We start from the raw sequence: 12,938 nt of genomic DNA, 5'->3' as shown, positions 1-12,938 counted from the left end.
GCACAATTGTGATATTGGAACTCAGGTGCTGTCTTTCTCTTGTTCTCATTTCCTATCTTAAATGGAGGAGAGGGCTCTTGTGACATGAACACAGTGAATGTTAGAAAAACAGAGCCAAAAAGGAACTTTTTTTTGAGTACCTGCTCTATGCTAAGACCTTTCTGAATCCTCATGACAGAAAGATCATGAGATATATGTTCTGTCCCCAAAGAGCTCTTGGTTTAGTAGAGAAGGCCAATTTATAACAAATATGTTGAAAGTTGTGTAATAGCGTACACACAAGATTCAGAGCTAACAGAATGGGAATTAATTGTTTGGGGTGTGCATGTGTGGATATGTGAATGTGTGTGTCTGAGAGAGAGGGAGAGAGGGGATCTCATTTGTTTCCCATGAAACTCCTCTGAGATAGTCATTAATATCTCTCTTTTACAGATTAGAAAATTGAGGCTCAGCGTGGTTGTGTAATTTGACCCAGGTTATCTAGCAAGTGGTTACCTTGACATTCACACCCAACTCTGTCCAAAGTCCAGAGTTGTTTTATTTCACTTTACTGTCTCCTGTCTTCATAGCCCCATGATCTAGGATGGTAGAAAAGAACAAGGGAGTGGAGCTAGGAAACAGTATTTGTTATCATGAGCACTCTGTTGTAACATAGATGTCTTGTGCAGCCTTACTCTGCATGACTCCGGGTTTCTCTCAGCACTGTTTCTATGTAACAAGAAACCATTTAGCCTTAAACAGGCACTCCTGATTTATGTTTAATAACACCTTTTCTTCCTAACTTTGGCCGTATATGCATGTTAATGGGTCTTTTAATGTAGTGTGCATCCTGGATGAGATTACCCTGGGACATTTGTTGTCCTGTCACCAGCTGTTTAGATTTAGTTTTACAGATTGAACCTTCAAGAGGTTGTTTTTACTCATCAAAGAACCAAATCAGTAGTTGGCCTACATGTTGGCAAAAGAGCTGTTTCACGATCGGAAACACTGTGCCTGAATTTGCATCTGGGTAACTGTGGGAGGGATAAAGTGATTCGATTTTAGACTTTTTCTTTTTGTAATCAGGAAGGTAATACCATGGAGTTCTTGGATGAGATTCTTCTTGTAGATGTCCACCACTTCTGAGACCAAAGACCAGTTCTATCTCAAAATTCCAGGTAGAGTATGACAGACATAGCGAGAAGACCACTGAGTTGAGATTCCCTTGCTCGTGGACAGGCCTTTCTCTTTTCTCTAGGAAAATAGAAGTCTGCTTTATTTCTACAGGGATTTGAACTTTTTCCTTTGAGAACTTGGAGTTATCCCCCATTTGCACCCACCTTTGACTTTTAACCCAGCATGGTTGTTGAAGTTACTGGCTTCTTTCTTTAGACTCTGACCTTACCCCCTGCAGATGCCCACAGCCCAGAGCCCTTTCTGTTTTACTGGAATGCTAGCTCCAAGGAAGGAGGACCTCATTCATCACAGTATCCCTGGAATGGTGCTTTTCATAAGTATGTGTGTAATAAAGTTGGTACCACTAGACACTCAGGACGATCCATCTGAGCCTGAGACTGATTTCCTCTTGGGATAGAAGTCCCCCTCCATTCTTGGCCATATGTCAGCATCACAGCAAAGCCTTTTTTTTTTTCCTTTTCTTGAATTTTTTTCCCAGTTTTACTGAGATACATTTGATATATAACATTATATTGGTTTAAGGTGTACAACATGATGATTTTGATACACATATATATTGTGAAATGATTACCACAAGTTTAGTTAACGTCCATCACCTCACATAATTACAAATATTTTTTCTTTGTGATGAGAACTTTTAAGATCTAGTCTCTTAGCAGCTTTCAAATATACAACCTTATAGCTGGAAGCTTGTAACTTTTGCTGCCTTCACCCAATTCCCCCATCCAGCACCTCCCACTTCCGGCAACCAAAACATCTCTTTTTCTACGAGCTTGGTTTTTTAGATTCCACATATAAGTGAGATCACACAGTTTTTGCCTTTCTCTGTCTGACTTATTTCACTTAGCATAATGTTCTCAAGGTCAATACGTGTTGTCGCAGATGGCAGAACTTCTTCCTGCTTTTTATGGCTGGATTCACGTTTTCTTTATCCATTTATTCACTGATGGACTCTCAGGTTCTTTCCATGTCTTGGCTATTGTAAATAATACTGCATTGAATGTGCAGGTGCAGATATCCTTGGGATAGTGATTTTGTTACCTTTGGATATATCTCCAAAGTGGAATTGCCAGATAATCTGGTAGTTCTAGTTTTAATTTTTTGAGGAAACTCCATACTGTTTTCTATAGCGGCTGCACCAATTTGCATTCCCAGCACCAGTGCGCAAGGGTTCCCTTTTCTCCACATTCTCGCCAGCATTTGTTATTCTCTTGTTTTGTTCTTGTTTGTTTCTTTGATGATGGCCATTCTAACAGGTGTGAGGTGATATCTCATTGCGGTTGATTTGCATTTCCCTAATAATTAGTGATGTCAAGTACCTTTTCATGTACTTCTTGGCCATTTGACTATCTTCTTTAGAAAAACGTCTATTAGTGAAGCTCTGATATACTCTTTTGCTTGCCTTTTGCTGAAAGATGAGAATTAATGCCCTTTTGTCTTGGGCCTGGCATAAAGCTTATGGCTAGTAAATGCCAAACTTTCTCAGCTGAATCTTCTACCTCTGTGTCCCCTCTTAGGTGCTCTGAGATGGCCATGGGTGTTATTGTTCAAGCATTTGTCCTTCTGCAATTCACTTTTCACTTCCTAGTCATCCTCACTCAGCATGAAGAGAAACTAGGCAAACATGAAAAAGAAATGTGGAGCTTACTCCACTCTGTGTGACAGTCTCTAGGTCCATCCGTATCTCTACAAATGACCCGATTTCGTTCCTTTTTATGGCTGAGTAATATTCCGTTGTATATATGTACCACATCTTCTTTATCCATTCCTCTGTTGATGGACATTTAGGTTGTTTCCATGTCCTGGCTACTGTAAATAGTGTGAAGTAAGTCAGAGAAAAACAAATATCATATATTAACACATATATGTGGAATCTGAAAAAATTGGCATATTCGATCTTATTTACAAAGCAGAAATAGAGACAGATGTAGAGAACAAACGTATGGATACCAAGGGGGGAAAGGGGGAGGTGGGATGAACTGGGAGATTGGGATTGTCATATATACACTATTGATACTGTGTATAAAATAGAAAACTAAGGAGAACCTACTGTATAGCACAGGGAACTCTACTCAATGCTCTGTGGTGCCCTAAATGGGAAGGAAGTCCAAAAGTGAGAGGATATATGTATATGTATAGCTGATTCACTTTGCTGTACAGCAGAAACTAACACAACATTGTAAAGCAACTACACTCCAATAAAAATTTAAAAACAGTGTAGAGCCACCCCCACCAATTCTTTTCTTCTTTCTTGCCCTTCTATGCTTGAGCAAGAAGAAAAATATTAAGTTATGTAGCTGTTTCCACACAGGTTGTGTAAAATCATGTTAATTTATTCAAAAAACGTTTAATGAGTGTTAACTGTGCCACACAAATTTTTGAAAGTATGATTTTTTTTCTGCCTCATAAAAGAGATTTAGAATCTCTCATTTATAAATATTAAACAACAATGACTAGTTTATGAGTTCTCTTGAAATTGAAGGACAATAGTATTTATAAATTCCACTAAAATTACTGTTAATAACCTGCACATTTCATAAAACTGGATACAGACTGCATTGTAAAGAGCGTTTTCTTCAGCTAAGGGAACTTTTTTTAAGTGTATCTCTAGGAGAATATCTTCAAAAACCATGAAGGGGAGGGGAGGAGGGAGAGAGGGGGGAGAATCAGAGAGAGACAGATTTATAAGGGTTTCTTCACATATTATAAAACAACTATAGTGTAAATATTATAAAATCAGCTAGAGGAAGAATTGTGTCTTACACATTCTTTGTATCACCCGGTGAAGGTACTCAGTAACTTTACCTCTGAGTTCCTATAAAGACATATTTTAATAAAATTGAAATCAAAAGTATCTGTTTTTTCCTTTCAAATCTATTTAATACTTAATAGTAAGGATTAAAAGAGAATCTCTCCTTTTTAAAGAAAACAAACTTTCTATAAATGCAGTGTCCCATATGCAGAATCTGACCTTTTTGTAGAAAGACAAGCCTACACCGAAATGGACTGACTCAGCTCAGAGTTTTTGAATGTATTAAAGTTTGCTCCCATTGAACTGACATGTAGACAAGTGTTTGTATGAAGTCTGTTGTCAGTGTATGTGTTGAATCATCTGCACCTCCAGCCAGGAAAATGATACTTGGTGCAAAATCAGATAATCAGAACTTGTCTTTGAAAACTAGAAGAGCTGAAGGGCCAGTTGTCACTTGCCTATGAGCTTGTTTATGCTATGAATCTAAAGCAAAATTCACTCAAAAATACAACAAACTAGTGAATATGACAAAAAGAGAAGCAGACTCACACATATAGAGAACAAACTAGTGGTTACCAGTATGGGAGGGCCCAATAAACAAGTGGGGGAGTGAGAGGTACAAACTTGTGTGTAAGATAAGCTCAAGGATGTATTGTGCAACACGGGGAATATAGCCAATATTTGGTAATAACTTTAAATGGAAAGTAACCTTTAAAATTTATATTAAAAAAATAGGGAATTCCCTGGTGGTCCTGTGGTTAGGACTCCGTGCTTTCACTGCTGAGGGCCCTGGTTCAATCCCTGGCTGGGGAACTAAGGTCTCACAAGCCTCATAGTGCGGCCAAAATAAATAAATAAATAAATAATCAATCAATAAAAAATAAAATTAAATTGAAAAAAACACCAAAACTCAGTAATTCAAAAGATTTAAAGGCTCCTAAACAGAGCTGTGGAGATCTGCAAAAGGTTTATTTCCCATGTGAGGGTGTAACGTGTGTTACATGTCCTCTGCTTTTGCACAAATATGCACATGTATTTAAAAGTTGTATTCTTTCGGTAGTACTAGTACTGAATCAAATATTCGCCAGATCCCTGTGTTACCTAGAACACTTGCTTAATAGTAGTATTTTCAGAGCAAATACATTATTTTATGCAGTGGTAGACTCACTTTACCTTCTCTTCATGATAAAGATGAAATTTTTAACTATGAAAATTATAGGGATTTTCATTCAAAATTGAGGAAAAGAACAGAATTCCTTTTATCCTAATTTGTTTCTTCTGTGGTCAAGATGACAGAATGGGTATACTTCCCCATTCATTTGGAACACAGAAAATCAAAAAAAAAAAAAACAACTTTTTTTTTTAAAGCAGAGTTTCACTAAAAGCAGAATTTAAAATAAAAATCTCTGATGAACAAAAATAGAAAGAAAATCCACATGGTAAGCAGGAGCTGAAGTACCCAGGACACTGAAACTGGAAAGTGGGAGCAGGCCCGGTAGTCCAAGCCCCATGAGGTACTAAGAAATGTACCCACCATGGTGAGTCACAGGGGCCCATGCCCTCCATGATGTCAGGGGCTGAATTAGAAATGACATGCAAGGAGAGGAAGCAGAGCTAGTTGCTCATTCCAGTGGATTTTCCAATAATGACTTCATTTGCTACTACGCAGACTGGGACTGTCAGCTCCCCATTGGGCAATGTCCCAAGCTTCTAGAATAAGACCTAGTTCTGAGCTGTGGACTCTCGGGTCAGGCTGAGGCAGTGGTGAAACTGCCCACTATACGAATGTGAGTTTAGGAAAGGATAAAAGCAAAGAAACAAAACAAATAAAATTTCCCTGGCAAGGAGAACTCACAAAGCCCAAATTTAAGACTATGTGGAAATTCATTATGAATGAATTTTTTCAAGATTATGAAAGATAGCAAGTGTACCCAACGAGTGGGAGAAATTACACTTGAGGAATAAGAAATAATAAAGCATTTGTCAAATGATTTCAATAAAATTATTTTATATATCTTTGAAAGAATAAAAAAAGGACTAGTATCCAACTTAAACAGTAATTCGAAATTGTGAATTAAAAAAATCAAAAAATTTGAAACTAGTGTAGATAGATGCATCTAAGAACCCATTAGAAATCTTGAAAATGAATTTTTTGTATAGATTAAAAACTGAAAAAAAAAAGACTCCAATGAAGAGAATAAATAGATTGGACACAGTAGAAGCAATGGTTAGTGAAATGGGAAATAGAACTGAGTAGGTTACATAGAATATTGAGGAAGGAAGGAAGGGAAGATAGAAAAGAAAAGAAAGAAGGAATAAATGAAAAATATGAAAGAGAAGAGTCGGGATGAATTGAGACATTGAAATATATTTTTAATAGGAGTTCCAGAAGGATAGGATGACGAAAAGACAATATACAACAGATGATAACAGCTAAGAATTTTCTAGAACTGAAGAAAGCCATGAGTTCATAGCTAGAAAAAGCACAGAGTGCCAATCAGGTTAAATTAACACAAAACAACAAAAGTCTACTTGTAAACACATTTTATGGAACCTTTAAGTTGAAGTAATATTTTGAAACATTATTTTTTTTTTTTTAGCCATGTTGTTGCCAGGCAGGACAGAGTTTGTTTGTATTATCTCTTTCTGCCACCATGATCATCTATTAACCTGTTTTTGTAAACAGTATTTATTAAGTTAAGGGGCATGTGATTAAAATAGCCAAAATCTGAATTTTGTTTTCTTATCAAGGAGAAATATACTTTGATTTTGCCAGTGGATTAGTTTTCTATCCACTGTTTTCTCTCATCGTTGATGTTTTCTCTCATAATTATATGTATTCATCAATAATATGAATATATCTAATGCTCAGTTAAGTATTTTCTAATTTTCTCCCAAGGTTTGAATATTACTAGCTATTGTGCAGATACTCAGGTATCGCTAGTTCATTCAAGACTGTTGATTCCTTCCTTCCTTAACTTTGGTCTAAGTTACTATGAACTCATGTAATTGAACATTCCGAAGCCATCTTGTCTCCAAGAGTTCCTGGAGTGAGTTTCTGATTTTTTTGCTTGATCTATTTTACGGGAGACTTAGAGGACTGATATTCAGCTGATACACACCTATGTGATGTTACTGGCCAGCACTGACCCTGATTGGTTGGTGTTTCAATTATCTATTGCTGCATGACAAACTACCTCAAAATTTAGTGACATAGAATGATTAAAACATTTATCTTTCTCATGAATCTGAAGTTTGGGGAGGGTTTGATGGGGCCAGCTTATCTCTGTTTCACTTGGTGTCAGCTGGGGTGGCTCCAAAGCTGGGGGCTGGAATTATCTAAAGACTCGCTCACATGTCTGGTGGTTGATGATGGCTATTGGCTGGGACTTCAGCTGGGGCCATGGCCAGAATACCTATACTTGATCTTTCCATGTGGCTGCTTGGCTTCTTTGGAGGATGGCAGCTGGATTCCAAGGGTAAGAGACAGAGAGGAAGCCAGGTGGAAACTGCATGGTCTTTGTGACTTAGCCTTGAAGTCACCCAAGGCCACTTTTATTTATTTATTTAAATTTTTATTGGAGTATGGTTGATGTACAATGCTGTGTTAGTTTCAGGTGTACAGCAAAGTTAATCAGTTATACATATACATATATCCACTCTTTTTTTAGATTATTTTCCCATATAGGCCATTACAGAGTATTCCGTAGAGTTCCCTGTGCTATACAGTAGGTTCTTATTAGTTATCTATTTTATATATAGTACTGTGTATATGTCAATCACGATCTCCCAAATTATCCCTCCACCCCTTTATCCCCTGTTAACCATAAGTTTGTTTGCTACATCTGTGACTCTACTTATGTTTTGTAAATAAGTTCATTTGCACCCTTTTTTTTAGATTCCACATATAAGTGATATCATATGATATTTGTCTTTCTGTGTCTCACCTACTTCCCTCAGTATGACAATCTCTAGGTCCATCCATGTTGCTGCAAATGGCATTATTTTTTTCTATTTTTATGGCTGAGTAGTATTCCATTGTATATATGTGCCACATCTTCTTTAGCCATTCATCTGTTGATGGACACTTAGGGTGCGTCCATGTCCTGGCTATTGTGAATAATGCTGCAGTGAACATTGGGATGCACGTATCGTTTCGAATTATGGTTTCCTCAAGGCCACTTTTAACTCATTCTGTTAATTAGAAGTGAGTCACTAAGGCAGATCCATATTCAAGTTAGACTCACCTTTTGATGAGCAGCAGTATCAAAGAGTGATAGACATTAAAACCCCTATCGTCCTTATAGGAGGTACATAGAGTAGGCAAATTGATAGAGATACAAAATAAAGTAGAGATTACCAGGGGCTGGGAGTGAGGGGAGAATGGGGAGTTTTTGTATAAGAGCTATAGAGTTTCTTTTGGGGATGCTAAAAAAGTTCTGGAAGTAATAGTAGTGATAGTTGCACAACATTGTGAATGTACTTAATGCCACTGAATTGTACACTTAAAATGGCTAAAGGGGTAACTATTACGTTATGTGTATTTTACCACCACAATAACATAGTCTGCACCCATTCTAATGAATCAGTGCCTGACTTTTGGTCTTAATGTATTTTATTTTATTTTATTTTTATTTTTTTTTTTAATTCAAAATACATACTTTTATTTATTTTTTTTTTATTTATTTATTTTTTTTAAACATCTTTATTGGAGTATAATTGCTTTACAATGGTATGTTAGTTTCAGCTTCACAACAAAATGAATCAGTTATATATACACATATGTTCCCATATCTCTTCCCACTTGCGTCTCCCTCCCTCCCACCCTCCCTATCCCACCCCTCCAGGCGGTCACAAAGCACCGAGCTGATCTCCCTGTGCTATGTGGCTGCTTCCCACTAGCTATCTACCTTACGTTTAGTAGTGTATATATGTCCATGCCTCTTTATCGCTTTGTCACCGTTTACCCTTCCCCCTCCCCATAGCCTCAAGTCCATTCTCTAGTAAGTCTGTGTCTTTATTCCTGTTTCACCCCTAGGTTTTTCATGACATTTTTTTTTTCTTAAATTCCATATATATGTGTTAGCATACGGTATTTGTCTCTCTCTTTCTGACTTACTTCACTCTGTATGACAGACTCTAGGTCTATCCACCTCATTACAAATAGCTCAATTTCGTCTCTTTTTATGGCTGAGTAATATTCCATTGTATATATGTGCCACATCTTCTTTATCCATTCATCCGATGATGGACACTTAGGTTGTTTCCATCTCTGGGCTATTGTAAATAGAGCTGCAATGAACATTTTGGTACATGACTCTTTTTGAATTATGGTTTTCTCAGGGTATATGCCCAGTAGTGGGATTGCTGGGTCATATGGTAGTTCTATTTGTAGCTTTTTAAGGAACCTCCATACTGTTCTCCACAGTGGCTGTATCAATTTACATTCCCACCAACAGTGTAAGAGGGTTCCCTTTTCTCCACACCCTCTCCAGCATTTGTTGTTTCTAGATTTTTTGATGATGGCCATTCTGACTGGTGTGAGATGATATCTCATTGTCGTTTTGATTTGCATTTCTCTAATGATTAGTGATGTTGAGCATTCTTTCATGTGTTTGTTGGCACTCTGTATATCTTCTTTGGAGAAATGTCTATTTAGGTCTTCTGCCCATTTTTGGATTGGGTTGTTTGTTTTTTTGTTATTAAGCTGCATGAGCTGCTTGTAAATTTTGGAGATTAATCCTTTGTCAGTTGCTTCATTTGCAAATATTTTCTCCCATTCAGAGGGTTGTCTTTTTGTCTTCTTTATGGTTTCCTTTGCTGTGCAAAAGCTTTTAAGTTTCATTAGGTCCCATTTGTTTACTTTTGTTTTTATTTCCATTTCTCTAGGAGGTGGGTCAAAAAGAACCTTGCTGTGATTTATGTCATAGAGTGTTCTGCCTATGTTTTCCTCTAAGAGTTTGATAGTTTCTGGCCTTACATTTAGGTCTTTAATCCATTTTGAGCTTATTTTTGTGTATGGTGTTAGGGAGTGATCTAATCTCATACTTTTACATGTAGCTGTCCAGTTTTCCCAGCACCACTTATTGAATAGGCTGTCCTTTCTCCACTGTACATTTCTGCCTCCTTTGTCAAAGATAAGGTGACCATATGTGCGTGGGTTTATCTCTGGGCTTTCTATCCTGTTCCATTGATCTATATTTCTGTTTTTGTGCCAGTACCATACTGTCTTGATTACTGTAGCTTTGTAGTATAGTCTGAAGTCAGGAAGCCTGATTCCTCCAGCTCCATTTTTCGTTCTCAAGATTGCTTTGGCTATTCGGGGTCTTTTGTGTTTCCATACAAATTGTGAAATTTTTTGTTCTAGTTCTGTGAAAAATGCCAGTGGTAGTTTCATAGGGATTGCATTGAATCTGTAGATTGCTTTGGGTAGTAGAGTCATTTTCACAATGTTGATTCTTCCAATCCAAGAACATGGTATATCTCTCCATCTATTTGTATCATCTTTAATTTCTTTCATCAGTGTCTTATAATTTTCTGCATACAGGTCTTTTGTCTCCTTAGGTAGGTTTATTCCTAGATATTTTATTCTTTTTGTTGCAATAGTAAATGGGAGTGTTTTCTTGATTTCACTTTCAGATTTTTCATCATTAGTATATAGGAATGCCAGAGATTTCTGTGCATTAATTTTGTATCCTGCAACTTTACCAAATTCATTGATTAGCTCTAGTAGTTTTCTGGTAGCATCTTTAGGGTTCTCTATGTATAGGATCATGTCATCTGCAAACAGTGACAGCTTTACTTCTTCTTTTCCGATTTGGATTCCTTTTATTTCCTTTTCTTCTCTGATTGCTGTGGCTAAAACTTCCAAAACTATGTTGAATAAGAGTGGTGAGAGTGGGCAACCTTGTCTTGTTCCTGATCGTAGTGGAAATGCTTTCAGTTTTTCACCATTGAGGATGATGTTTGCTGTGGGCTTGTCATATATGGCCTTTATTATGTTGAGGAAAGTTCCCTCTATGCCTACTTTCTGCAGGGTTTTTATCATAAATGGGTGTTGAATTTTGTCAAAAGCTTTCTCTGCATCTATTGAGATGATCATATGGTTTTTCTCCTTCAATTTGTTAATATGGTGTATCACGTTGATTGATTTGCGTATATTGAAGAATCCTTGCATTCCTGGAATAAACCCCACTTGATCATGGTGTATGATCCGTTTAATGTGCTGTTGGATTCTGTTTGCTAGTATTTTGTTGAGGATCTTTGCATCTATGTTCATCAGTGATATTGGCCTGTAGTTTTCTTTCTTTGTGACATCCTTGTCTGGTTTTGGTATCAGGGTGATGGTGGCCTCGTAGAATGAGTTGGGGAGTGTTCCTCCCTCTGCTATATTTTGGAAGAGTCTGAGAAGGATAGGTGATAGCTCTTCTCTAAATGTTTGATAGAATTCGCCTGTGAAGCCATCTGGTCCTGGGCTTTTGCTTGTTGGAAGATTTTTAATCACAGTTTCAATTTCAGTGCTTGTGATTGGTCTGTTCATATTTTCTATTTCTTCCTGATTCAGTCTTGGCAGGTTGTGCCTTTCTAAGAATTTGTCCATTTCTTCCAGGTTGTCCATTTTATTGGCATAGAGTTGCTTGTAGTAATCTCTCATGATCTTTTGTATTTCTGCAGTGTCAGTTGTTACTTCTCCTTTTTCATTTCTAATTCTATTGATTTGAGTCTTCTCCCTTTTTTTCTTGATGAGTCTAGCTAATGGTTTATCAATTTTGTTTATCCTTTCAAAGAACCAGCTTTTAGTTTTATTGATCTTTGCTATCGTTTCCTTCATTTCTTTTTCATTTATTTCTGATCTGATTTTTATGATTTCTTTCCTCCTGCTAACTTTGGGGTTTTTTTGTTCTTCTTTCTCTAATTGCTTGAGGTGCAAGGTTAGGTTGTTTATTCGAGATGTTTCCTGCTTCTTAAGGTGGGCTTGTATTGCTATAAACTTCCCCCTTAGAACTGCTTTTGCTGCATCCCACAGGTTTTGGGTCGTTGTGTCACCATTGTCATTTGTTTCTAGGTATTTTTTGATTTCCTCTTTGATTTCTTCAGTGATCACTTCATTATTAAGTAGTGTATTGTTTAGCCTCCATGTGTTTGTATTTTTTACAGATCTTTTCCTGTAATTGATATCTAGTCTCATGGCGTTGTGGTCAGAAAAGATACTTGATACAATTTCAATTTTCTTAAATTTACCAAGGCTTGATTTGTGACCCAAGATATGATCTATCCTGGAGAATGTTCCATGGGCACTTGAGAAAAATGTGTATTCTGTTGTTTTTGGATGGAGTGTCCTATAAATATCAATTAAGTCCATCTTGTTTAATGTATCATTTAAAGCTTGTGTTTCCTTATTTATTTTCATTTTGGATGATCTGTCCATGGGTGAAAGTGGGGTGTTTAAGTCCCCTACTATGAATGTGTTACTGTCGATTTCCCCTTTTATGGCTGTTAGTATTTGCCTTATGTATTGAGGTGCTCCTATGTTGGGTGCATAAATATTTACAATTGTTATATCTTCTTCTTGGATCGATCCCTTGATCATTATGTAGTGTCCTTCTTTGTCTCTTTTAATAGTCCTTATTTTAAAGTCTATTTTGTCTGATATGAGAATTGCTACTCCAGCTTTCTTTTGGTTTCCATTTGCATGGAATATCTTTTTCCATCCCCTTACTTTCAGTCTGTATGTGTCTCTAGGTCTGAAGTGGGTCTCTTGTAGACAGCATATATAAGGGTCTTGTTTTTGTATCCATTCAGCTAATCTGTGTCTTTTGGTGGGAGCATTTAGTCCATTTACATTTAAGGTAATTATCGATATGTATGTTCCTATTCCCATTTTCTAAACTGTTTTGGGTTCGTTATTATAGGTCTTTTCCTTCTCTTGTGTTTCTTGCCTAGAGAAGATCCTTTAGCATTTGTTGTAAAGCTGGTTTGGTGGTGCTGAACTCTCTCAGCTTTTGCTTGT

At 37.0% G+C, this 12,938-nt stretch overlaps 1 protein-coding gene across 4 annotated transcripts in view; it reads left to right on the top strand.

Moving 5' to 3' along the window:
- SUGCT (succinyl-CoA:glutarate-CoA transferase) overlaps positions 1–12,938 on the top strand; it is a gene marked incomplete at its 5' end in the record, with an annotated part of 694,779 nt that overhangs the window by 467,739 nt on the left and 214,102 nt on the right. The window lies entirely within an intron of this gene.

This window comes from Stenella coeruleoalba (genome assembly GCF_951394435.1).
Source record: "Stenella coeruleoalba genome assembly, chromosome: 9".
NCBI classification, from domain to species: Eukaryota; Metazoa; Chordata; class Mammalia; order Artiodactyla; family Delphinidae; genus Stenella; species Stenella coeruleoalba.
The sequence above is the reverse complement of the archived record's forward strand: the minus strand, read 5'-3'. Positions and strand labels throughout refer to the sequence as shown.